This window comes from Falco punctatus, assembly GCF_963210335.1.
Source record: "Falco punctatus genome assembly, chromosome: 6".
NCBI classification, from domain to species: domain Eukaryota; kingdom Metazoa; phylum Chordata; class Aves; order Falconiformes; family Falconidae; genus Falco; species Falco punctatus.
Genome location: NC_137585.1, coordinates 42,066,426 through 42,093,556, shown reverse-complemented (window position 1 = coordinate 42,093,556; position 27,131 = coordinate 42,066,426). Strand labels below are relative to the sequence as shown.

At 35.5% G+C, this 27,131-nt stretch overlaps 1 protein-coding gene across 2 annotated transcripts in view; it reads left to right on the top strand.

The window, feature by feature from the left end:
• Positions 1-27,131, top strand: part of MGAT4C (MGAT4 family member C) — a 433,108-nt gene that overhangs the window by 19,506 nt on the left and 386,471 nt on the right. The gene's annotated exons all lie outside the window — the stretch shown is intronic.

Sequence of the window (27,131 nt, the reverse complement as noted above, 5' to 3'; positions counted from 1 at the left end):
ATAATAACTCCTTGCACACTTAATAGTAGCACCAGCTGTAGGCAGCTAGTATATTTGAAACCTATCTGCACTGAATGGTACTTGAACTGATGAGACTATTCTATTTTTTCTGTAGTGGTCAAAACCAGCATAACATTTAGTATATGGTATTATATGCTATTTTATGTTACTTACATAGATGGATCCAACGTCCTGAGGACAAACATTAAATAACATATTTTCCTTTTGAGTGATAATACATATGTAGGTAAGCTGAAGGAAACTTTAGTATAAAACAGATGTTTCATCTTCTCTAGACATCTCTGTATTGGCCACTACCAGAGACGTTTAAATAGCATACAATTTTATTTTAATAGTGTTACTCTGTCATCACCACCTTTCAAATTTCAATTTACTACTTTCAAATACAATTGCAAACCATAATTTTCTATGCAAATACCAAGTGGAACTTAATCGTACACAAATCCATATCATTCTGCTGATTGTTTTCTTTAGTTTACTATTATTAAAAGAAAGAAAATAGCAGGAACAAAAGCTGAATTCTTACGTGAACTCGAAATTACCTAGCCACATAAAAGTGACAATGACATACTTTCTTGTAAGGATTTTGAGTAAATATTGGTAGACAACCATGTTTACAGAAATCATTTGAATTCCATACTGAAAGCCTCTCCATGTCTGAGATGAAAAAGGGAATATAAAAGAAGAGATGGGTAGAAACCCAGATAAACACGTGAGCGGAAACGCTGAACACATGACAACTTTCACTATAGTGCATTGTTTCACAATGACCTTGGTAGAGAATACTTCCAGGATATATGGGTTGAATCACAAAGAGCAAGCAATTATGTTTTGAGACAATAAAGATCACTTATTTGATCCAATACATTTATTCAAAATAAAAGTACTGCAAACAGTACATCTAATGGTCGAAGAATGGCAGACTTCCAGGTCATTTGGGGGAAATAGTTGGTCTTTGTGTTCAATAAGGTGGTCTTCTAAGTATATGCAGATGAAGTCTATTAATCCTTTCCTAGAAATAATTGTGAAAAAGTATTCTGTATTGATAAAGCAGTAGGCAAACAAAAACCACCAAAGTTCTGAAAACCAAAATTCTCAAAAATGTAATTCCGTACAGGTAACTGACTTTTCTTCTAAACAAAATCTGCAGGATGTCTTTTCAAATCCTGTATTTGTGTGAACACATAAGGACAAACTATTGATTTCTAATAGCTTGAAACTTCCCATCTTTAAGGATATTTTAAATGAGGGAATGAATCTTTTCTTGTGAGTATCCCTCCTGCCTATAATAAGAGTTTTCTACAAGACATTCACTAGCAATAGATCTTGTTTACATTAACTTTGTTCCATAGCCAGGGATTACTATAGGGATTCCCTGTAGGTCCCTTTCCTGCTCTGTGGTATGGATTTAAATTTTTCAGTGTTGTCATATGGTGTAGCTGAAATTCAGAAATGCACAGGTGATATGCAGCACCCATTCCCAACCACAGATACAAGGTACACAAGTAAGCAGACGTGGTTTAATGCCAACACTGATTGTCAAAATTCTCAGCTTCAAATGAAATCTGCCTTACCCAAGTAATACACATACAAAGGCTCATACAGAGAGCAATGCAATACTTTGGAAGGTCTTAAAAAGTATTTTAGTTTTTAGTCGAGCACTTTTAAAAAAATAATCTTGATATAGTTAGCTGCAATATACAATACTACATCTTCAGTGAAAATTTGTTTGACTAAAAAAACAGAAAAGCATAATTTCTGAACATTACTGTTTATCATGCCAAATTGAAGTAGCTTATCAACCTGCAATTTTATTCTTAGTGATTGAATTACTCATCCAAAACAATCTGTCTCACTTTTTAAACCACATATTACAAATTTACCGTATAGAATTGGTATTATTCTCAATATCTATTATTTTCAGTACCTACAACAAAAATATATGTGCATATTTTAACCTACTAGTGTGTGTCCTCTGTCTTTTTACTTTATCTAATACTCCATTATTGTTTAAAAAGAAAAAAATAAGGGTGACTGAAGTAGACAGTAGACTTGCTTCTGGTGTTTGATAACAAGTTTTTTTGCATGCATGTTTGTGAGTAGATATAGATAGATATGAATGGCAATGAAAAATAGTATCCTGTGATAAAAAAAAAAAAAAAAAAAAGTGTTTGACACTGAAATGGAACATTTTAATTTCATTTGAAAATGAGTTTGAAGATCCATAACACTCTTACATATGCAATTAAAAAACCCTCTATCTTCTATAATCTTTGCATATAAACGTTAAGGAACCTAGCTGAAATGTAAGGTGCTCTACTTAGCAATTAAAATACTGTTTAGCAGTGTTCTGATCAGTATTCTTAGACTGAGAGATAACTGGTTTGTATAATGGAATGTTATAAGAGAATTTTTTTTACCTCTGAGAGATCTCTAATATGGTTTATAAAAAGTACAAACAGACTATTTTGTAAACACACAAATTATGCTTATCTGCCTGAATAATTATTTTTCTCAAAAGCGGTGATATGCTTTACTGTGTATTATTGGGAGCCAGGAATAAGACCCATATATAGTTTTCTGGATAATAGTGTTTGCCTTTTCTGTTGAAGCCCTCTTTGGCAAAAGACAGGATGAAAGAATTTCCTAAATATAGAAAGATCGTCACCTCTTAGTCTAAAATTAATAAAATTCTAAATGGTCTCTTTCAAGTGACACTTCCCTGCCTGTTTTCCCTCCATATTCCTCCCATTTCTTCCTTGGACCATAACTCAGCAACCAACATGTAAAAAAAGCTGGGCTAAGCAGTCTCCTTCCTTTCTAAATTCTTTCCTGACACTGCTCCTCTCATTGGTATTGCAGAAAGGGATGTACAGCTAGCTATGTGGCTAACTAAACTGGAAAATATCAAAGAAAGTGCCTTTCTAAAATAGTTTCCATTCCTATTTAAGCCATCTAATTGGAAAAGCTCATTGGATAATTGCCCTGGCTTTTAAACTTAGGCTTAAAAAGAACTTAGACTGCTTGATTAGCTTCTCTATTCACCACTTTCTGTCTCACTATAGCTGATGTTTAAAGGGGCACTGACTGAAAGCCCTGTTAACTTCGTAAGGGTTTCTTCTGTTGAATGCAAGGGTTAGTTGGCAGTAACAACAAGGCATCCTACCACACTTCAGTTTCTGATGTAGTACAGTGAAACCAGGAGCAACCTCATTTCAGTAGCATGGAGGTCAGTGTGGACACTCTCGAGAAGCTGAGTAGATTACTGTTGAAATTTATGTGGAGTTCCATGTCACAGCTCAAATTGCTACTGGTTACCAAAATTAGTTCAAGTACCTGTGTTCTGCATTGCAATCTCACTGTAGACATATATTTAGTATGGCACCTCCTGGATGCCACACCATTGTTATTGGGCTTTTGCTCTCCAGGTGGATGCTTAGAACATGAGTGGGAGGCAACGTGACCTGCAGCTTGCTTAGTGCTGTGTTTGCTGTATGGAGACAGGGACTAGTATTCTAATCACTCTTGCCAGTTTTATTATACAGGTTACTACTGTGATCGACTGGCATATTTTTACTGAGCAAAATTCACTTCAGGTTTCTTGCCCTGAAAACACTGTTCATAGCACAGTCTTGAACAAGTATTTCTTATTCAATAGGAGTTTGATTACTGAAGCAGTAGGTTCACTCATGGATTTATTGAAGACCAGTGCTGCCCAAAAGCCGAGTTGCATGTTTAGTAATACATATATTTATCAACAGAGATATGTACTGTTTGCAGACTGTTGACATGTATAGTGAGTGTTTTAATGAAATTAATTTGTATAATGTACAAAAAAATGTTAGCATGGTACTGTTTAATCAATTAGCAGAGACGACAATAAAAATATCCTCTTCCTGTAAATACTTGATCCAATTGCTCCACGTGCCACTGTTGGAGCAGATGATAGATACTTAATACTAAATAGGTGCTCTGGTTCGTATGCCAAAATATTACTTCATTACTTAAAGAATGTGCTATAGAACTGATATATTGCGTCTTTGCCATATTGTATCAAGCTGAATGGACTTAAAATGTGAATTATGCAACATGATGTGATGCCCTGTAATTTGCCATATTTTGACATAATATAATTTATCAGGTCAGAAATGTAAAGCAAATAAAACTTTGTCCATGATGAAATTCATGCTGCTTATTTATGTAAATGTGAAAAGAATTTTTGCAAGAAAATGTAATAGAAATGTATTTCACATGATGCGTATTTCCCTAGAAATATTCCCTAAATATCACAGTGGAATTGTTTAAGCAAAAGAAATCTTGGAGCTGATGAATACTTAGTCTCAGTGAGAATGGGTCAAAGGTGTACCTTGAGTCGATGCCATTTTCCTCAAAAGCCATCAGAATACAGCACACTAACCAAGGATCTGGCTTTACAGTACACATCAACTTCACTTGCCAAGTCATTAACATAGATATGTTAATGATCAAGCTTAAGCAGAAAGAATATTTTTACATGTAGGAGCTGGTGGATTTATAGCTTCATATCTGATCATTAAGTAAAGAGATTTACGTATAACATGGAATCCATGTAAGCTGGAACTGGCAGCATCAGGCAGGTGTCACCTGCAGTTTAAAACGGTGATTGACAGAAAGTTCATTACTTGATTAGGGGCTTAATTGTTTTGCTTATTCAAGGTAACCCCTTCTTATCAGCCTCAGGCACTCACTGGGGCATAAAGCCCCAGGGACTACAAAGAAAGAACATAGTGAATGACAGAAAAAAATAGTTATTCCATTTATCATACAGCAAATTATTTTTTTTTAGATTGTCTGTATAAATGGGACAAAAAAATTGCTCCAATTAAAGCAGGAGAAAATCATGCATGTTATTTCAAGTGATCTTTGGCAAAATTACTTTTCTAAGCTAAAGGTATATGAGATAATCTACAATTGAAATCCATGCTGAACTTTGAAATGCAGCAATCTTCTAGCCTTTCTACAAACCTTCAAAATGGCCAGTCAAAGAAAGCATGTTAAATGCTATCCATCCGTGGCAAAGTTCTGTTGTTAAAACTGTGTTGTAAAAGTTTAGTCTTTACTTTGGGTACAAGGCACCTGCCCCAACAGTTTTTTTCCCCTCAACACCCCTTTTTGATTCTGCTGGTAAGAAAAGCCCAGAAACTGTCCTTCCCATTAACCATCCCCAGCAGTCAGGATAGGTGAGAGTCTGGGTGCAGCCTCTTATCCCCTGGAGTAACATCAGCTGTGAAAGCCTGGCACAATGCTGAATCTTTAGGACAATTGTGTTTCCAGTGTGGGGAAAGACCAGGCACTGAGGGAAGATGCTGTGATGCTGCAGAGGCTGTTCCAGCAGTTATGTTTGGGCTATTGAGCTTTTTTGTGTTGCTGGGGACCTTAGAGAAATCTGGACCACACATGGATCATCTGCTGCTGTCTCATGTGCTTGTGTCCTGACATGGACATGTTATGTAGGTCACTGGTGATAGGTGTCATCAGGGAGAGGGGAATGATCACTTCCCTCAATCTATTGGCAATACTCTGCATAATGCAGCCCAGGATGCTCGTGGACTACTTATTTAATAGATTTTGTAATATATGAAAAAGTACTGAATATTATCAATACATGGCAAGGTTGTGTTTTTAAAGCTGTGTTGTAAAAATTTATTCTTTGTTTTAGGTGTAAAATTGAAAAGAACTACTTTATAAATATTTCAAAAAATAAATTGTTAAAAAGCGCTGAGAGTCTTGATACCCACTGCTTTTGATATAATTCACTGCATTTTATGGGAGAGAGTGAAGAAACAACACATTTCAGAAACATATTTTTTTTTAACATCAGAAATATTTTTATTTTTCTATCTGTTCAATTCACTAGTTTCTGATTATTCAATGACTTAAGAAAGAAGACAGATTAAAGCAAATTTTGGATCTCTTCTTTATGAGCCCACAGACTGTCTTACTGATTTAGGATGAGCTGAAGTCACACTAGACAAGAACCACCTCTGATATTTAAGAATATCTATATCTAGGAAGCTGTTCATTTTGAAACTTTGTACTTGTCCTTATATTTTGTATGAAACTGAATCAGTCATATGATGTCTGACAACAGCATCTTCTAATTAATGACATGAGGGGGTACATGAAGGAAATGGGCAACCTGGTTACCTGTATTTTCTTTCAGACCTTTTTGGAGGACTAATGGCACAGTTGCTTTAGTTTAGCCATAGTACAGCCCTGCTCTGACTTGGGAAGTTAAGTCAAATGTCCTTCAGGTATCCTTCCTACCTATATTAATCTATCATCTTGTGAGTCTATGTAATAAAATTACCTGAGCATGCATACAATTTTGAAAGAGTGCATACAAAAAGAAACAATACTTCAGAACCACAGAATGACTGAGGTTGACAAGGACTTCTGCAGATCATCTGGTCCAACCCTCATGCTCATGGCATGGTCAGATAGAAAAGTTATGCAGGGCTGTATCCAGCTGGGTTTTGAACATCTCAAGGGATGGGGTGCCATAAAACCTGTGGCAAATCTGCTTCTATGTTTGATCACCATCAAAAAGTTCTTTCTTATGTTTAAGAGGAATTTCCTGCATTCAGCTTGTGCCCATTGCCTCTTGCCTAGCCACTAGATAAAACTGAGAAGAGTCTGGCTCTGCCTTCTTTACACCTCTCTTGAACATGGATAAGATCACCCCTCAGACCTTTCTTCTCCAGGCTAAACAGACACAGGTCTCAGCCTCTCTTCATATGAAAGACTTCAAGATCTTAGTTATCTTTGTGAACTGTTGCTGGACTTGCTCCAGTAAGTCCATGTGTCTCTTGGACTGGGGAACCCAGAATTGGATGCTGTATTCCAGGTGTGTCTCATCAGGGCTGAAGAGGGGAAGGATCACTTCCTCAGTCTGCTGGCAGTACTCTGCATAATGCATCCCAGGATGCTCCTGGACTTCTTTGCTGCAAGGGCACATTGCTGGCTCATGGTCAACTTGTTAATCAGTACCTCCAGAACTTTCTCTGCAAAGTTAATTCTTAGCCAGTTGGCCACCAGTGTGTATTGGTGCCTGATGTTCCTCCCCAGGTGCAGGACCTTGGCATTCCCCTTTTTTGGAATTTCATGAGGTTCCCGTCTGCACATTTCTCCAGCCTGTCAAGGTTCCTCTGGATGGCAGTACACCCATCTCATGCATCCTTGGCACTCTGCCCAGTTTTGCATCATCTGCAATCTTGTTGAAGGTACACTCTATCCCATTGTCCAGGTCATTAATGAAGAAGCCTAATTTTTTTAGCTAACTGAAGGCATGTCTAACCAGTAAAGACCAAGTGGTCAAGGCATTGGATACCTTAGTCCTTCCCACATTCTTTGTCACCTGTTCTCCTGTGCTGATCAGCAATGGGTTTACATTTTCCCTTATCTTCCTTTTGCTGATGATAGACATGTAGAAGTTGTTCCTGTTGCCCTGTATGTGCCTCACTGGGTTCACAAGTCCAGGTGCACTTTGGCTTTCCTAACACGATCCCTTGCATGTTTGGACAGTGACTTCATATTCCTTCCGGTGACCGGGCCCTGCTTTCACTTCTTGTATGCTTCCTATTTATGTTTAATTTTTGTTAGGATCTTCTTGTTCACCTGTAAAGGCCTTCTGTCACCTTTTCTTGCCTGCCTTTTTTGGCATGATATAATAACAATTTTGGAGCTCGGAGGAGCTGATCAACTGGCTATGTGATTTAGATTCATTCTGTGTGTTAGATAATAGACAGCTTTCTCAAGATATTTTTTTTCCAAAAAGTGCTAGTTTGCTTTGACTCAGAATATTCTTAGAGTAATATGAAACAGTGGCATTACGTAGAGAAAAGGACTATTTAAAAAGATGTTGACTTCCTTGCAAATGATGACAAATTATAATCAGCTGACATGACATGCAGAATGGTGACTTGCTTAGCTAAATAAAAAGCTTTCTATAAAGGCTTACCTAGTCAAGTTTAGGCATGTCCTAAAAATGATACCTGATTATGGTAAATAGCAGAAAAGTTGTGGGTAACAGAATCAGCAGTAAACAAGATCCCCAATCCTAGAATCCATTGTCTGACAGTAGAAAATATTATTATTCAATTTTAAAGGAGTGAGAAGTTGTCTTTTTCTAGAAGGGTCTTGATACTTATTTAAGAAGAAAAAAGACCCACAAAAAACTACAGCACATTCCAAGCACAAATAATTTTATTCCCTTATCACAAATGTTTCCTTGCTCCTATGTTTACATATAGAATATATGCTGTTTGTGTAGTGCATATTAAATATGTCAAATTGTCATAACAAGTCTTTATTACTTCTTCCCTTACCAAGCACAAAATAATTTTTAGTTAACCTGATGCATCAATATCCCATCTTCCTTTTAGTTACTTTTGTCTGAAATCCTACTAAAATGTCCAGTGATTTCATAGCAAGTATGAAAGCAGGTGCTAAATTGGGTGCCAGTGCAAAGAGAACCACCATGGAGTTTGTGAGTGCTGTGTTCTTTAGTGCCCACCTAACTTGTGGCTAGGTGCTCAAGCACAGACAGCCTTACTGAGTTATTTGGGCATTCTGAGGCAGAGGAGAGCCAGAATCTTCTCTGTGCTATAAATGTGCATATGTACAGTGAGGTTTTACTTGGGCCAACAGTTTTCAAACAAGAAGGCTTGTGTCAGTGAGTGTCAATCTCCATGGTAGCAGCTCAGAAAGCCGACTGTTGGGGTTTTACATGTGGGATACCTGTGTTTAGCAATTAGTTCTTAGGCATTTCATAGTCTAACCAAATTCCAACATACACAGCCTCACTATAGGACAAATTTCCAAGTTGCTTGTTTAAATTCATGGATGTATCTATGTATCTGCTCATAGTGATAAGGGTGGCACATTCTCACATTTAAAAAACCCTAGGCATATATATATATATATATATATATATATATTTTTTTTTTTTTTAATAAGAACAATGGGTTGTATCTTCACTGTCTGAATTTGAGCCATGGTTTCTCAGTCAGGTTTTTCAACCTATGATAGTATGTCAGATTTCCTAGTTAATTCATTTAAGCTGCTAATTTTACTTGGAAATTTTATAGCATTATTATGATTTTTCTCTGGTCTCAGCCTTGCATAATCTACAGTTGTGACTACTGCAAAGGAGTTCTGCACCTGACTTTTTTCCCTTGAAGTTTTTTCTTTTTTAAAAAAAAGTTCCTTAATGTGAAAGATTATTTTTGTGTAATATTTGAACTTGTTCTGAAGCAAAAAAATGTTTCCATTTAAAATTATATCTATAGTAGAGAAGCTATTAAACTCTGTTAGAAATGTATCAGATTAATATATTTTTTCAGTCTTACTGTACTGTTATGCTGTTAATGACTATATACATTACAAAATATTTCCTTCCCAGAAAGACTTCTATTAATTTAGCTACAGCTCAAGAACCTTCCTAATTTAAACTCTTATGACCTCCTGGTTTTGCAATAGTTGTCAGGGTTTTTTTATTAACATTACTGAGCTTTTTGAGAAAATAAGAATCCAATATTGAGACTATGTCTAAACTGATGTTATTTGCACGGCATTTGTCCTAGTTGCTCCAATTACAGGAATTCCATTACTTTAAGCAACTCCTGAGTTTTTAAGGGACAGTGTATCAGCAAGCCTATTATTTTTGGTCATGGCTAACTTTTTAAGGCTTTCAGAGCTTGTAAATGTTAACATGATTCATAGATTCAATTTTCATTAACTAACTGCTTGCTATGGTATGAGAAAGAGCTGACCATGAAAATTAATCAAGGCCTGATCAAGAAAAAAAAATTATACCAATGTTACAGTCTAAAATAATTCTACCAGTATTGCACTGATTTGTTACATTTTTATGCTTCAGTTAGGTTTATAGACAAGACTATAACATAGAATTGTACATAAGGTTTGTGTTCCTACTTAGCAGAATCATAATTGTAGTAGCACTTAAGTTATGTTTTGAAGGATTTCTTCTCATTCAACATCCTAAAATGTAAATACTTAATTAGAAAATGCAAAAATGGCATGTTATCAATTATTCTGTGATGTTAACAGATGGTCTAGCTGCCTAGCCTGTTCATTCACTGTTTGCCATATACATACTTTTTGGTTAAAAGAATATAGCCAAGCAGCGGAGAGGAAGGCTCCCTGATCATGTTATTGTGACTGATGCACTTTGAACGGGAGAAATTATTCATACAAGGGAAAGTTATCCCTCCTTAAGAACTCACAACACAGCTCAGAAGAGCTTCTGGAGTGTAATGTGAGGCAGACAGATCTGAAAAAGCCAACAAGAAGGAAGCCTGCAAAACTGGCATAACTGGGAGATTCCTGAAAGAAGCAGGATAGAATTACAGCTAGTCACAGACTGGAGAAACTCTTCTTTAGGGACTCCCAAGGGAAAACATGGAAACTTTCTTCCCTGTAAATCAAAACAAGTTGCTGGGATGGAAAGAAAGAATCAAGGGGAGGGTATTTCCTCCTCTGAACTATTGGAGAGGGTAGAATTATTTCTCAGGTATTTTGTTTCATGTTTCATCCAGGAATTCCAAGTTTCTTCTCTCTACAAATTTTTTTTTCTTCAATATCAGGGTTTTTTTTCTGTGGTTTGATGAAACTTAATTGCAGAGTTTACAAGCCTTTTATTCTCTTTTGTCAAGCTTGTATCAAGAAAAAAGGTGGTAGGGTGAATATGCTCATCACAAGCTTGTGTCTGAGTCATAATCCATCACAAATGCATGCAAAAATATCTTCTATAGACTATTTGTTGAGTGCTGCTCCGGAAAGATGAAACTGTGAATGCCTATTCACATGGAAAAGAATTTTAAACAGTGCATGGACAGGAAACATTCTCCTGTCCTTTAAAGCTATCTGAAAAGTGAAGTAACTGATCTCTTCTACACTCGAATAAAATAAAGGTCTTGGTTATGGTAAAAGGACTCCTTCAAAATGTTCCAGTTCATGTGTCTTTAATCTGAACCATACAAAAAAATCAGACTTTCATTCAAACCCTTGTTAGTGAGGAACCTCCCATTAGTATTACTAGGATTCACACAGAAGTGTGAATGTTGGTTTTGAAAGTAAAGTGTCTCTGGTTCAAAGTGAATAAAAAGCCCATGTCTGTTATAAGTTTAGTCTTGGTCCAAAAATTAAATGGAAGGAACAGGGACCAAAATTTGAGTGCTTTAAGATGATATTGCACTGTTTAAAAGATGACATAGATGGATATGGGAACATGAAAATGTGGCAAGTTTGTGCATATGTTTCAGCAAAATACAGTGACAAAACCTTTGCCACTGAAAGAAAATGAGAGCATTTCAGGAAAAAAATGGTACCAAATTAGTACTTTTTTGTGCACAAAAGAGGAACATTTTTCCTTCATTTATTTCAAACTAAAACTACCAGGAGAAATGTGTTTTTATTCATTACATATACTACCCTTTCACAGGAGCTGAAAGGGTCAAAGAGAGCTCTTTTTGCATAGCCTTTTTGCATGATTGTCTTTGATTTCTTTTTTAATCATTTGATCTTTTACAGTTAATGCTTAAGTTCTCGATGCAGTAGCAATTTAGAGAAGGTGGTTCAGCCCATGGATTATGGAAGTAGATTTTCAGAAACTTAAATATCAGACTGGAAAGTATGGCAAAACTCCCCCCGAAATTACAATGGTTAAGATTCAGTCAAGACTCACTGTTTAAAAGACTCAAGAGGACAAATGCATTGTGTTGTTAGATATAACTTTATAATCACTACTAGTTTATAAGATAATCTAAAATTTCAATCTGAACTACTTTTATTTCAAAATATTGTCAAAGAAATTGCTGATAAGGTAAGAATTAGTTTTTATAGGTAATTTCTAAATTAACAATTTCAGTGGAGAAGTGTAGCTCAACAAATATGGTGTGTTTCCAGAATGAGCTGCAGTTCTTCAGTGTGGCTTTTTAGTATGATTTCTTATCTGAAATTACCTTATATTAATATTAGATCCAAGTACAGGACTAATACCTGTTAAAAAGTTTTTAAACAATTTGTGCTTCATATGGATGGAGCTAGCAAATGCTTCTGATATGATTTGATGATCCTGAGAAATACCATTATGACAGATTTGAAGAATGATGAGTCAGTGTATTTTCACAGCCTCTTGAGACTAACTGCACTGATAATTAGGTGAAAGCTTTTGCCATGTACAAGGAAATGCAGGTTACATTTATGTTTCTTTAATCTATTGCTTGAATATTGAGTAGTTTGTCTCTAGATTAAAGCAAAGCCTTGAATCTAAAGTAGTCTGTCTTTTTTGGTTTTCTCTTGATACAAAAATCTGGTGAAATGAACAGAAATAATTTTAAATTTTAACAGAAAGTATGTCAAATACTTTTTGTTGTGTTATGATTCATTTTCTCAGTAAATGGCTCGATACTTTTTTTAATTTTATCTTCTTTCTGTAATGTTCCTTTCATTGTAATAATGTCCAACGTTATCCATTCTCTTAATTTTCACACAGCATTTTCAAAGTTGTGAACAACTACAATTTCCAAGGAAATAACAGTATCTATGGTTGTTGAACATGTTTGAAAACTGAACTATATATAATTGCTAAATAGAATATTTCATTTTACAGGATTTCCCCTCCCCCCCCCCCCCCCCCAAGATTCCTGAAGCTGTTGCAAGGAGATGATGTGCTTTACTCTAGATACATGTAGTAGCTACATCTTTTTAACTTGTTTAAACCAGAGATTCTACAAATTCCTTTGAGATACATTCATGTTGAGTTCTCTTTTAATCAGATATATCCCATTGATTTGTTCTAAGATTTTTTCAGTGTTATTTTTTCCTAAGAAAGACACCACTTCTTGTTTTCCAAGTAAATTATTTTTTTCATTCTGGAATATATTATTTAGTCATTTTCACAATATGCAATTGTTTAATTCCCTGCAGTGAATACAATGTAATATGATGTAGAACTGTTGAAAGAAACATCTGAAACAATACAAGACAGTTACACCCTTCTCAACAGACCTGTTCTCACATTAAATTGTAGATATTGTACTATTACTCTATAATGTTATCTATTTCTAATATATCCTGGCAGTAAAATAGTTGAAGAATAGCTGAAGAAAATATTTAAGTTTCAAGCTTTGGAGTGTCTAGAATATGTTAAAATGAATCCTCCAACTAAAAGTGCTGAAAACAGTTCTCCCAACCTAGGACTTTGTGGTTTCCCTGACACTTTGATCAAAAATATTATTCTAAATATTGGCCCCTTGCCAGGGAAAAGTTGGAAGTGTGAGTTTAATTTTAAAAAGTAGGAAGCATACAAGGCCCAGGTTTGCAACAACTAAAATTCAAGTGAAATGTGACAGAAAGAACTAAAATGGGGAGATTTTAAAATTGTCTTATGGAGGTAGGTTTCCTGTACCCCATCTAGACATGTATTATATTAATACTGAATAACAGAAACTGAAAAGAGATTACAAGAATGATAATTTAAAAAAAAAAAAATCAACACCATCCAATCTATCCATTTGGTACTCTTGAAAAAGAGTGGTATGAGAACTGTCAGAATAATATGCACAGATGAAAAAGCCTCCCATATAGCTAATAAGCTATAAGGTATGAACCTGGAGGTAATGAAAAACAGATTCTAAACCATTTCCTTTTACATTTTCATCTGTCAGTTCAGTTGGTAAAAGTGAAACTGAGAAATAAGATGAGAGTAACAAAACCAGGTTCTTTGGATTTCATTCAGAAGAGTCTTATAAATTGGGTTAGCAGCTTCTTTTCTATTATTTTGTGTCTTGATATTTTGTGTAACAATAGATTAAAGACAGAAGGTATGAAAGGACAAATGCCAAAAGGACAGGCATGAGTTAGATATCCAAGTACAATGATAATGTTTCAAATCATCCAGCAGCATGCAGTGAGAATGTCAAGTTGGTTCATTATCTGCTGGTTTTCTTTCCCAGTCTTTTTCCCTCTCTTACCATTCATTTCCCTTACACTACATTTCTGTTTTTCAAATGTACAGTGACTGAACTTAACAAAGAATTTTATCTGAGTTCTGAGTCCTCATTAAGGTTGCATTATGGCTAAGCAAAATCTTCTATATAAAAGTCTTAATTAAAAAAAAAAATAAATCAAATACTCCAAGAAATGTGGGGAAAAAATTGAAGAAGAGGGGAAAAAAAGATCTGGAATCTATTTGAGTACATTTTTGTTCATATTTAACAGGTCCCAAGGAAGAATCTATTTCTTTTGGCACACATAGAAAATAATTATAAATTCTTAAAATTTACAAAGCATTTAGTAGATATCTGAAATTTCATTATTGCAGTTGATCCCATTTTTGCCTGGTTCTCTTTTAACCTCTCCTCTCACTTCTTTTTTAAATGGACAGTCATTTATTACTGCAAAATGTGAATGAGTGCTGGTATTTTAAAATAGACCAGAAAAGAATGTTTCTTCTTCTCTTTCAAATGTTGTTGTGTGTGGGCAACTTTTTTTTGGTGTGGTTTTTTTTTTTTTTTTTTTGTTGCTTTTGATGAAGTAAATATCAATGATAGATTTTACATTTTTTTAAGGATAAATAGTCTTTTTTCTTCCTCAAATCCTTTTCTACTTCCACATGTCATACTAATAGAATTTAGCCTCCTTTTTTAGCACAGTGATCACACAGAACCCTTAGTTTATCTGGAAGATTGATAACTGCAAATCAGTGAAGTTATTGTATGTTGAATTAGAATTCACTATAGTTTTTTTCTTTGGGTATCGTGCTTCTTAATATTTGCTTTACAAAAGAATATTCTGTTCTCTCAGAAAATACCAAGATGGATTCATATTCAAGAGAAAGATTGTCAGATAGTGGTGTGTTTTATTTCTATAGCAGCATAGCAAAGAAGTCATAATAATTGCATTGACTGGTTTCTGCAACTAACAAAAATCCAATATATAATTACATTTCATATAACATACTTGTTTTCATTTCTTAATTTATTTCTTCATTTATTTATTTATTTAGGTCAGATAAAAAATAAAAATAACAATCCAAACTTGGTTTATCTTCAGTCTTGGAATTTGCTTGATTATTTTTGTACCTATGATACGAAATCTTTAAATAAAAAATCAGTAGTAAAGACAGGGTTTTTTTTAGGTGACACTCACACGGTCTCACTTAAGATGTCTTAAATGTTCTGAATTGTCCCCTTGCATATTCCTAGTCCCACTTTTTCTCTTCCCCTGCTCCAATTCCCACTACACCTACCTGAACTAGAGAAGGACTTAGATCCAGTCTCTAGCCTTCTGAATCATCACTTTGTTTCCTAATATGCCCTGAAGCTGCTGCTAATGAACATATATGCACAGGTGCCCAAGGGGTCTGGGGTCTGCACTCAGTGCCTTGGCAAATGTTGGACATCCTTTCAGACCTGATGCTTAGCTTTCCTTACCACTGAAATGTGAGGAGTGATAGGGACCTGTAACTTCTCCTGTCATGGAGTTGGGGTAGAATGAAGGATATGGCCCAATATAAGACCCGTTAAGTGTTTCCATAGTCCAGAAAAGGTAACCATACATCTTTGAACATATACACTACTAAACAAATACAGTTAATAATAGTTTCCTAGGTCCTTTTCTGCGGTATTTTAACTATTATTTATCAGTCTTCTGGTATTAGTGTATAAAAAGAATGTATGAAGCAGAATTTTAATTTTCATCAGATTTTACTATTTATCATTAGAAAATCAATAGAAATATCAGTATTTGCAAGAAACGTAGAGGGTTTCTGCTATAGTTTTCTTCTTTCTCATATCTGAATACAGTGAGTGGAGGAAATGATTGTATAGATTTCACATCTACAAGTTGTCTCTGGTGGTAGCTGATCCTTCATGTTTTAACAAAATGTGAGGTGAAAAGAGATTTTTCTAAATGGAACGGTTAAAAGCAGCTGAGATTCTGGCAGTAGGTTTCTACAAAGTTTTTGAAATTATGAAACTATGTAGAATAACTTATTGCCACTTCATTAATAAAAAAACTAAGCCATTGGGATTGATACCATAATTAAAAATGTTGCAAACCTCAGAGATCTTTTAGAATAATTAAGTATATGAAATCAGATCTGGAGAAGTAACCAGGACAGACACAGTACTTTTAAGGGATGTTTTCTGTTATCCATGTTAAAACTTGGTTCTACAGTAATGGCAGTGTCAAATATAGGTATATAAAGACTGGATATTTGAGAGAAGATAATCAAAAGCAGAGGAATAGAATTAGTCTTTGGAGAAATCTTTGAGCCTCGAGTTTTGGTTTGTTTGTTTTTTTAATAGTACTAAATCACTAATGCCACTATAATTAATGATGGATCTGACTGTTATAATCCTGAGTAAATTATGTAATATAGACAGAAAATACAATTAAGAAGCCAACATTGTTGTTATTAAATAGGAGGAAATCTCTGCTTTTAGCAAGTAACTCAGGAATTTTACTAGAATTCTAGAATCTTTTGAAAATAAACTAAAAATTATTAAAATTATATTCAAAATAGAAAGTTATCATATAATGAAGGGCTGTTAACATCAACTGACAGTGACTGGTTTTGTCCAAAAATTTTCTGTCAAAATGTTGATATGCTAACTACAATTAAAATTAGAATTTCAGTTTTCACATATCTCCTATGATTAATTCCTTTTTCCCTCCTTATTCAAAGTGCGCTATAGATCACTCTGCTGAGTGATTGCTGTATGGCCCCTTGCACCTCACTCTGGATTGAGAATCAGAAGACCTCAGAATAATCCTGACCTCCTGAGACTTCCAAATTCCTATTTCCTATCTGATCTTACACTGCCAAAGTTCTGATTTAACTTTTGGCATCTCATGGCAAAGAAAAAAGTAATCCTGCTTTTCATCTTCCATGAGGAAATCTTACATATTAGAAAAACACAGTGAGATAGTTTGCAGACTAAATTTTTGGTTATAAGAAGTTATTTAAAAAAACAACAGTGCATAATTTCACTTTTTAGGTCAGTGTAGGATGACCTTGCAAGCTGTTTAACATAGGAATACTCGACATCTTTCAATGCTCTGGGCTTTTTCCTTCTCTGGTAGATTGTAGGATTGTAGGATCCACAACAGTTTAGGGGCTTACTCACACAAACCAGAACATGTACCCAGGCTATTCTTGGGTTTATTTCCCTGTAGTCATGTCCAGCCTACTACCAGGCATGCTGTTTATCTCTGCTTTTTTGATGTAGTTTTAATATGAATTTAGTTCTTAGCTATTGCTGCACACCAGAGTTCAGTTCAGCAACCAGTGTGGCTAATTCCTGAATGTTCTAAATACAAACTTTTTTCAGAGTGATTGCTTTAAATCCTTGACTGTGTTTTCTGATCTCTGCTGTGTCTTGTTCTTTGGTATTTGATGTAAACTACTCTTTCTGCATTTGATGATGACATTTGAAAGAGAAACCTATCTGACAATACCCATTATATTTATTGAAATTCAGGACACTAAAACTTTTAAGGAGCTCCTTAAGTTTTAAGCAGCTTTTGTGATCACAGATGCAGTATTTAATAAGGCTAAGACTTTAGAGTCTAGAAAAAGCAAATGCACTTCTATTTATTTCATAGGGTTGGGGTTTTTTTTCTGTAGTCCTAGCTTACACGTTAGCAGCAGCAGAATAATTATAAGATAGAGAACCGAACAAAGCATAACAAGAGAAAGGAAGAGGAATTATTTACTGCATCTTTATCACAGAAAAACTTTTCCCTGTATTAATCAGCAAAGTGAAAAAAGCATCATGATTTTCAAAATATACTGCTATATTTTGTTTGGGTTTTATAAAGGAATTACAGGGTGGGTAGGTTCAGAGCAGGGATGCTCAGTGTGTGTGGCTTGGTGGGCCTGTAAAGCCCTTTATAAAAACCAGGCCAAAACTCATACCTATACTATTTCACCTCCCTCATATTTCCTCCTGCCCATTGTAATACTGCCAAATCCCCTACTTTCTATAGGGTTATATTTCGCTTTGATAATCTAGAGGCACTCAACATTGTTTAAGAGGCCAAAAGTGATTTTATTGACCCAGCGAGAATTACTGATGTTCCCAATATCTGCAAATTGTTCTACTTCAATGTGTCTTAACTTTTAGTCTTTCTATGCATCTGTCTCTCTGTTCCAATTGATCTGGATTGGTTTTCTCAAGAAGACATTAGTTAACATGGCAGGAAGGCTGGAAATCGGTTTATTTTATGATTTTGTACTTCTTTTGAAATTTGAATTTCAGTGGCAATTCATGAGTTTTTTGATGGAAGGACAATCACAGTCCTGTACACTTTAGGGTGGTAACCCTGTATATATATATGAAATATCTTTTTGAGGGGAAATGATGGGGTTCTTTTATCTAGGAATAGATTCAGACTTACTGTTCAGGGTCCAATCATTTATTATAGTATTCAAAATGCAGATACCTAGGACTGACTCATAATGACTTAAAAATCCCTACACAGTCAGTATAGTAAAGAACAATATGGGACTGTAAGAAAAGAAAGGCTGTAACAGAGGATGACCAGAGAAACCAGTTTTGTCAGAAATGGACATGTAGGCAGATATATAGGGACTAATACTGAAACACTGTATAAAATCTCAATGTAAGATATTAAAGGATGGGAAGGTGTTTTTATTTAAATCAAAACTGATTTCACTTACTCAGATTCACAGTTAAACCCATAAACTCACAAGAACCAAAATGTGTGTGTGTGTGTAGCAGGCAGGCTGGTAATTTTTTTAACTGCTCTTGAATGCCAAATGAGCATGAAATCTGGTAATAGAAAAATATAAATAAGTCCATTATTGAAGAAGGAGAGGGGAGAAAGCTAATCGTATTCAAATTGATCAAGAGTTGAAAATTTTATGCCTAAACTCAAACATTGGCAGTATTTCTCTTAAAAAAGTAAAAAACCCCAAACTATGAGATGAGCATAACTATAATCCTCAAAGAATCCAGACCCAGCTCTGCTGCAAGATAAATAACTTTTTGAAGGAAAATATCAAAACCACCCTCATTAGCTTTTTCAATGTAATGTGTATATAGCAGTAAAGTGTTTAATTTAAGTAAAAATCTGTTCCTGGCAAATTGACAAAAGTAATTTAGAAGCGGTCTTTGTAATTATCTCAGCCATGGTAAACAGAGATTATACCATTTAGTAGCTAGGGGAAATGAACATTGTATTAGAACTGTAAAAAGCTATATTAATAATGACTACTATCAATGTCAATGAAGAGCTACAAAAAAATTGCATATATTAAATTATCTGTCTCAAAAGACTCAGTGAAAACTTCCAGCTGATCCACATCAGGGATCTTCCAAACAGGTGGGGGAAAGAAACTATGCCTTCAGGACAGACCTTGCAAGGCCAGTAGAAAAGACACTTTGGAGAGCTATTGCTTTCTCAGCAAGGGAGTTTTCCTGTGCTTTGCCTGTAGATGATACTCAGCTTTGAAAGCAAATCTTACCTGACTGAGGTGGGGACTCCGTGCTGTGATCCATCACAACATGTTCTTGATACAACCCTGATCAGGCAACTGCTTGCAATTGTAAAATGCAATATGTGGTAGTACTCAAACTATTAGTTCATTCAAGTAATAAGCAAAATGCATTGTTTTAAACAGGTTATTACCAGGTTGCTGCTGAGGAGGTGGTCCTTTACTGTACTTGGTAAACATGATTCATGGTGAATGTTTGATAAGACTCTATAATTATAATAGAATGCAACCAGCCACGCTGCAGGCAGTATAATTTTCTCTCCATATATTCTGCTAGCAGATTTACAAGTGCTCCTGTGTAAAGATGGACATGCTTTATTATGTGGAAGGCTACATTGTAACCACTGTCCTGTACTGCCTAAGGAAAATCTTTATTAAATGGAACTTCAGTAAAGAAGGCCTTGAAGATACAACTTTATGTCTATAGCTCAGTGCAGACCTGGGATTTAATTTCACATTACACAATGCAATTCTTCTATATGCTAACTTTTAAGAGGTACTTTTGCTAAATAATAACATTCATGAAATGGAGACTTGTGGATATGTTTATGCTTAGGTTATGTTCTTGATTATCTTTTAAATAACCATGGTGATAGGAAAGTGTATAAAGTTGCTAAATTGCTTTAGTATTTATCTATCAGGCTAATCAGCTCTTCTTTAACTTTTCACATTTATAAGCATCAGCTCCTGGAAATGAGAATATGTGATAAACTTTAGCTTTTCTCCACTTACATGAAAAATTATTCTCCTCAGCAGTAAGTCTTCTCACTGTGTGACTGTTCTTCATTTTCTCCTTTGATTTGCTTTCTGTTCTTCGTTCACCTATTTTCTAGCAGACCTTTCCTTTTAATCAACTTTTTAAAGTAAATAAATAAGAATACTAAATAACATTTGCCTTTTACTGCTTCTGGTTAAGGTTCATAGTAGAGTGAAAGATCAATTTTTTAACAGTCCATCATCTAAGACAATTAGATGCCAGAAGGCTAATTTTTTTCTGCAGCTAGTCATGTGAAAGATGCACCTGCTTGTAATTGTCATAAAGGGAGTGATTGCTTTCTCTGCTGGGTAAAGGATATATTTACTAAGGTCTTTAAAATATCTAGATGCCTGAACTTAGATGATGTGCATTCATCCTTCACCGTATTTAAAGGCAGCACTAGGCATTGCACCTTCTTCACAGCCTTTACTGCTGAGAAAAAGAGGTGAGGAACGGAGGAAGCTCAAACACTGGATCACAGATCATACATTGCTTAACTGTTCAGACATCCTCTGTATGGTTTTACCTATATCAGGCAGGGCTCTCTGAGAGGATTGCCCTCAAGGTGTTCAGAGGAATGTTGTAGAAACCACTCTTAGCAGGCTGTTTGGAGAAGACACTAGCATCATGTTTGACTCCCTCAACCTTAATCCAGCTTTATTTCAGCAATCTTGTTGGCTCCAGTATGACATTAAGTCACAAACCTGGACATGTGACACCTACATTCCATCTCACATTATGGAAACACCAAGTAACCAACACATGAGAGACATTAAACTGAAAACAAACAAATAAACATAGGAGATCTCAGGGCAGCATGTGTATCATGAAGCTGATGACACCAAGCTAAGCAGAGCAGTTGAAATATTTGAGGGATAGGATGCCATCCAAAGGAACCTTGATAGGCTTGAGAAATGGGCCCATGTAAACCTCATGAAGTTCAACAAGGCCAAGTGTAAGGCCCTGCACCTGGGTCAAGGAAATGCCCAATTCCAGTACCAGCTGGGGGATGAATTGATTGGGAGCAGCCCTGTAGGGAAGGATTTGGAAATACTGGTGGATGAAAAATCAGAATGAGCCAGCAATGTGTGCTTGCAGCCTAGAGAACCAACTGTATCCTGGGCTGCATAAAAAGAAGCATGAACAGCAGGTCAAGGGAAGTGATTCTTCTTTTCTCTGCTTGTGTGAGACCTAACCTGGAGTCCTGCATCCAGCTCTGGGGTCCCCAGGACAGGAAAGACATCAACCTGTTAGAGGGAGTCCAGAGGAGGGCCATAAAAATGGTCAGAGGGCTGTAACGCCTGCCTTGTGAAGAAAGGTTGAGAGTGTTGAGGTTGTTCAGCCTGAGAAAGAGAAGGCTTTACCAGACCTTATTGTGGCCTTTCAGTGTGTAAAGAGGGATTATAAGGAAGATGGAGAAAGACTGTTTACCAAGGCCTGTAACAACAAGATAAGAGGCAACAGTTTTAAACTGAAAGAGGTAGATTTTGAGTGGACATAGGAAGAAACTTTTTACAATGAGGATGGTGGACACTGGAAAAGGTTGCTCGGAGAAGATGAGGATGCCCCATCCCTGGAAGTGTTCGAGTTTAGTTTGGAAGAAGCTTTGAGCAACCTGATCTAGTTAAAGATGTCCCTGCCCACAGCAGGAATGATGGACTGAGTGATCTCTAAAGGCCCCTTCCAACACAGAGTGTTGTGTGATTTTGTATTCTGTGATCACACTGAGCTCAGATGAGCTCTCAGAGCAAATGGTAAATAGTGTGGCTATAAACAGGCCACACCACTTGCCAGGAAGCCAGAGAACAGCTCCTGATTTTGTTTTTGCTTATCAGTGTAGACATGGGAGAAAAATTTTCTTTTCTTCCTTCCTTCATAGGTTGTTATTCAAATGTCATTTAGGCAATTTGAGCTTTAAGTGAATTAATTTCCCCAGGAAAGTTTCTTATTATTGTGCACAAATTAGACTGAAATACACAGCCACGATCACAGCATGCACTGCAAGAAAACTTTCAGAGTTAAATCTCATTTAAGGCTTACCCTGCTGCTGTTGTGGTTTAACCCCAACCAGCGACTAAACACCACACAGCTGCTCACTCAGTCCCCCCACAGTGGGGTGGGGGAAAGGACTGGAAGAGCAAACGTGAGAAAACTCGTGGGTTGAGATAAAGACAGTTTAACAGGTAAGGCAAAAGCTGCGCATGCAAGCAAAGCAAAACAAGGAATTCATTCACTGCTTCCCATCAGCAGCAGGTGTTCAGCCATCCCCAGGGAAGCAGGGCTCAAGCACATGTAATGGTTACTTGGGAAGACAAATGTCATAATGCCAAATGTCCCCATTTTCCTTCTTCCTCTAGTTTACATACCCAGAATGACATCATATGGTATGGAATATCCCTTTGGCTAGTTCGAGTCACCTGCCCTGGCTGTGCCCCCTCCCAGTTTCTGGTGCCCCTCCAGCCGTCTCACTAGCAAGCCCCAAGAAACTGAGAAGTCCTTGACTTAGTATAAACATTACCCAGCAGCAACAAACCCATCAGTGTGCCATCAACATTGCTCTCACAAAAAATCCCAAACACAGCACAGCACCAGCTACTAAGATGATAATTAACTCTATCCCGGCTGAAACCAGGACAGCTGCAGAATCATCTTGGGCTAGCTCTGTCTTCTAGTTTCACCTATACCTAAGATACATTATATCAAAGCTGATTAATAATGAGCTGTTTTAGGATTTGTATTTATGTATTTCAAAAGTAGCATTTATTCTTTCATTGTAAGAATTTTGTGAAATTGCTGAGTTTCTGACAGAAGGAATATTTAATGCATTTAAGAGATATTGAACTTTTTGTCTTTTTTTTTTTTTTTTTCCCTAACATCAGCATAAATATAAGAGAAAAAATTATTTTGGCTTCTGTGACAGTTTGTTTTTTTTTTTTTTTTTTTTTTGCTAAGGAGAAAAATCCAGCAAGGAACTATTGAAGTGTATAGGAATAAAGGAAACTTACAAAGAATCAAATGATACCTAGTATGTATAAAATAGAATTAAGAATGGAACCACACACTTGTCTTACAATAAAATACCTTGTGGAGTACTTACATTCAATTATTGTCAGAAAAATGCCTCTACACTGGCAGAATAATAGACCCTTTGACTTGCCTTTTATGACTATAACATATTGAAATGATAACAGAGTGTAATGGCTTTAGATTTGCAAACTTGTTATATGTATATAAATTTTTATAGATATAAGGATTGACTGTGAATATTTGGCGTTTGGACTAGGAAAAACCTCACACTGAAAAGTTTTCCAGACAGACACTGCTTCTAAGCTTTGACTGTAGCTGGAATTTTTTGTTTTGAAGGATCACTTGTTCTTTAATTATCACATTGTGGAAAAATATTGCTATAGATGATATGTAGAATCTGTGATCCCTTTGATGTGGAAAAGAGTGAAATATAAAACTATTTACACAGATAATACATTTAATTTACAGTAATATTAAAATGGTGAAAAAGACTGTATGTAGCCTTAAAAAAATTAAATAAACCTCAGAAGAAGATATCTTCCTCACTCTGCTTTTTCTATTGGATAAAATCTGGTTTCACTAGAATTTTACTGTCCTGACATTTTTTATTTTTTTTTTAACCTGACACATACCTCCTGCTTGTCTTTACATATAGTAACAATGTCCAGTGAGGTTTCACACCATTACCAGCTTGATTTATTTCCTGCCAGTCCCTGCTCTGTATAAATAGCTCTGTTTAAAAATAACAAACAACAACAAAGCCAGAAAAGCAAGCATTAAATTTATGTCCCAGAGGTTACCCATATGAACAATCCCATTGTTTTCCTGGACAACTGGATAAAAACTCTGCAGTTTTTCCTTTATTTCAGGAGGCTATGTCCATGGAGTATTTGGAAAAGATAGGGAAGAACAATTCTTGAAAAAAGGAGACACTGATCAACCAGACTTGAAAAAGTGGAAAATATGTGAAAGTTTCTGGCATGAAAGATCCTGTTATCACCATCTTTATTTAACTAAAGGTGGACTGGCATAAATCAAGGTTTAGAACAGAAAAAAAAGAGAAAAAAATAGGAAGAATGACTAGTCTTTTTTCATTAGTGTCATATTTAATCTGTAATTAGCAGAGGAATTGAACATATGTTTTGATGCAATGTGTTTTCTGTGTTTGGTGCTGAAGTCCTAAATGGGGTAATGAGATCATCTTATGGGTTTTATTCTTCTTTAATATTGTAATTTCTGGCCCTATGTCTAGAACAGATTTACAAACTAAAGAAACTAATTTCTTCTTCTTCTTCTTCTTCTTCTTCTTCTTCTTTTTAAGTATGCTTATAAAAATGAAAGCTCACTGCAAAACTTTAATTCAGTCTTTTCACACAACGTGAGATCAGTAAAATTCTGCACTGTTATTTATACATCTGTATGGGTGGTACTTAAGCAACATAATGGGCATTCATTATGAACTCCTCAAGTTTTCTAACAATTAAATGCACTATTTCATCTTCACTTTCAGGGATGGAGGATAATTTATCTCAGCTTAAAGAGCATGTATGCTGCATTTTTGATATATAGTAGCTGAGTTTATTTCAGTGCTTCCCACTGCAGGTGTCTGTTACTGCATGAGTGGTCACTTCTAATTGAATAACGGGCTCTTCTGAAGAGCGTTTCTTCCTGAAAGTCTTTTCTGGCAGTGTAATGTTCCACTCTGTTGCCTACTGAATGATACATTTCTGTTCAGTGTGTACTTGCTTATTTTTTCACCTTACGTTGATATGTTGTCTGTGTGTCTCCCCTTCTTTTCTCCTACATTACTTTGTACCAGATTCTAATTTTGAGTTAGAAAGACGTGCTTTATAATTAAAGAATATATTTACTTAATATTGGCTTGAGGAGTGTCTAAAGAACCCTTTATTTGTCTAGGAATTCTGTGTAAATTCTAAATGGCTCTGATTACACCAACACAAACTCTACCTAGTATTTCCTGCTTAAATAACAAAAAGAAATACATGAGATAGCTTCTAAATCGAGGAAACAATATTTAACAATTTCCCCCCAAAAGACTAATGAACAATTTAAGGATGCCTGAAGGAAGGTTCAATTTGTTTTTTAACAATTTGTTCGTGTTTTCCTGACTTTTTGAATGACAAAGTGAATTATGAAATTAAATATGAACTTGGTTACAAGTAGCAGGGTTTTTTGATGTTTATAGCATCCACTGGGGATATGTGAAATTTGTCTGGTACCCTTAAATTCACCTAATGTGGCTTTACTATCAAGTTCAGTAAACCTTTTTTAAGAAGGAACAAGCTGTAGACACTTTAATACATGATAAAAAAGATAGAGTGAAGTACTTTCTATTTAAACATGAGCTTGCTCTGGGAGGTTCAAGAAAATCTTCCTAGAGACCCCAAAGACGGTTGAAACTGTAGGAAGGGATCTTCTAGCTTGCCACTTCAGAATCCTGATTTAGGTCACAGCAGGCTGAAATAGTACTATATACATGTAGAGAAATCACTTATACTAGCAGTGGAAAATTAAAAGCACTCAGTGACTAGTAAAGGCATTTGATGCTCTGAAGTATTTTTGCTGCAAGAAAAGGCTACTTTGGGCATAGTCTATCTTACACCAGATTTCTGATCTGGATGTTTTTAGTTATTGCCTCTTAAGTTACCATAAGAAAGAGTAAAAAGTGTTGCAGTATGAAAGTTTGCTGGTACAGAAGTCATTACTCACGATAAATTTTACTATTGCTGGAATTATCTCTTTATTCATTACATAATCTTTTTTTGGGATATTGAATTTTAAAATAATGTTGACCGTTTCCTCTCTTGCACTTATGATAGTTTTTTGATATCTGCCTAAGGAATGCCTTTGCTTCTGCAAAGCGTAAAAAATACCACACAATCTTTCATTTAGAGCTCTGACAATATGCTCTTCAGAGTACATGAATTCTTACAAGCTGATCTATCATTACAAGGAAAAAATCTCCTGAAATAAAGAACAACATTTTTCCCATGTTATAGTTGTTTTCCCATGATGGATTGGTCCGTGTGCTTATTCAAATTATCCCCAGCTGGGTTTTGATAGTTTAATAAAATTCCAGTTATTATTTATTTATAAATGGTCAGAGTAAGGTGTCAAAAAATGTTTTATTGAACTGATTTGGACAATTATCTTTCCACTCTTTTCTCCTGAAACATTCAAATTTGCCTTCATATATGCAATTTCTGCAATAAAGTTCTTCAGAACCTGGTCTACAGTTCATTCATCCCTAGTATCATAAACAATCTTGTTGGGGAAGCTGCTTGCCAATGCTATTCTCACATAACTTTTTGTCTTGTAAAATTTTACAGTCATAAACTTGTAATGACGTGATGATTTAAGGTGGGTTTTTTGCCACTGAAAAATGCAGAAGAAGAAAAGAGATCATTCTAATCTAAATGAGAAAGCAAATGGTTAACAATTGTGACTTGTAGGTGTTGAGAATAGAGCCTTGAAAAAAATACCTGTGGAAAAAAGAAAATTTGGCATAAACATTTTCATGCTGTGCCCAGCTTTCCAATTTTTGGTCAAATATGTAGTTCTTCCCTATGCTCTGTGGAGAAGTAAAACATAATTGGATATTATATCTTTTACTGAAGTATTGTATTTGTTATTGTGTTAAAATATATACATAGAAGTGGGAACATAAAATTATTGGATTTCTATATGTGTGCTCTTCTGATTTGATCTAATCTAAGC